Source organism: Limulus polyphemus, unplaced genomic scaffold, assembly GCF_000517525.1.
Source record: "Limulus polyphemus unplaced genomic scaffold, Limulus_polyphemus-2.1.2 Scaffold56, whole genome shotgun sequence".
In the NCBI taxonomy this organism is placed as follows: domain Eukaryota; kingdom Metazoa; phylum Arthropoda; class Merostomata; order Xiphosura; family Limulidae; genus Limulus; species Limulus polyphemus.
Window position 1 is genome coordinate 31,762 of NW_013665666.1, and position 1,738 is coordinate 33,499.

Below are 1,738 nucleotides of genomic sequence, written 5' to 3' on the forward strand. Positions count from 1 at the left end.
GGAGAAGACAACTTAGGAGACTTCCCTTTGGTCTTCCTGGGATTATACAACCACACCTTGTCTCCTGGTCCAAAGTTGACTTCAGTAGATCTCTTAACAAAAGATAACTTCATCGAATCAGCAGACGTTTTCAAGTTTGAATGCACTTCATGGTGAATATTATACATCCTTTCCGATAACACTTCCACAAACTCCGACATATTCACAGGCAACTCTTCATAAGGTAATTAAGCACAAAGCTACACAATGGGCTATCTGCCCACCACTGGTATCGAAACCCAGTCTATAAAGTTCATGGGCCCTAATTTCTTTTTAAACACATTTTATTTATGCAAAAGTTGCTTGCGTGGGTACATTATTTTGTTGGTTACAAGGTCCCTAATACCATATGATTAACAAAAAGTTTTTAAAAACAAATATGGTATCAATATTTCAGTTAATTTCACTTATTAGTGTTGGGTCTCTTATGCATTTTACACAGAAATGAATGATTTCCCTGAATTACTTAGGTCAGTTTTTACAGATGTTATAAGAGGCAAAAGATAAAACTAATTAATATGATACAATATGTGGACCCCTGGAAACTGCTAGTGAATGATATTAAAGGAAATCGCTAATTTGAAGGTTAAGTATATTTTTGGTTTCAAATTAAAACTTAATGAAATAAACTTTTAAATTGTAAATCCTTCCTGTGAATAAACTCCGGTGTGATACCAATTACTGTGTTTGTATGGACTTTTATATCAACAAGTTATGACGCCACAGAGTTTTTTGGTGATATAGTATACGGTAACAATAGGAAAGGCAGCTAGTCAACACTATCCACTGCTAACTCCTGGGCTACCTTTTACCAACTAAAAATTAGATTGACTGTCACACTATAGCACCTCCATGGCCGAAAGGTCAAGCATGTTTGGTAATGGAGATTGAACCCGCGACTCGTGTTGCAAGTTGAATACCCTGATAATCAGGTCATGCTAGATTTCAACTAGGAAAGATACGACTATGTATATCTCATAGGGATAAACTACAGTAGATACTTCAAGTATCAGACAACTGATAGGGAAATTTAGTTTCACAAATGTTTTAAATGTTAATTAGGTGGAAGGGCTACATTCCAAAACTTCTGAACCAAATATTCTTTCATATACCTCCAACCAATTAGAGTATTCCACGAAGAAATTAGCTAATGGATCTGCTAAGAATAATGCTTATTGGATGTAGCATTGTTGGTATGAGTGTTTGGAAATTTCAGCTCACCTACTCCTACCTATATTTACTTGATTAACGTACTGAAGGTGTTAACGTGAGAAATCGTGTTGGTCACTCAAAATCAGTCACTTTTCAATGTATTAGATCGTCAAGAAATTAATGTCGCGTTTTGGAACACTTTCATTAACCACCCTCCAAAAAACGTACATCACGTATAATACTTAAACAAACCGCCTAAACGTCACATTAATATAGCCTATATAATATGTAATGTTTAGTATGCTCTAAGCCCTTATAGTGATGACACACGACGAGACACACATTTGGCATGTAATGGTGTTTGAATACAAGAAGGGAAACAACGCCCCTGTAGCCACAAAGAATATCAAATAAGTTTATGTAAATATTTTGAACGTTCGTAAGTGCCAACAATGGTTCACCAAATTTCTTTCAGGTGACTTTATCTCTAAAAACTGTAATGATAGAGGCCGACTATGTTGGAATTGATATTGATGCTCTGAAGACG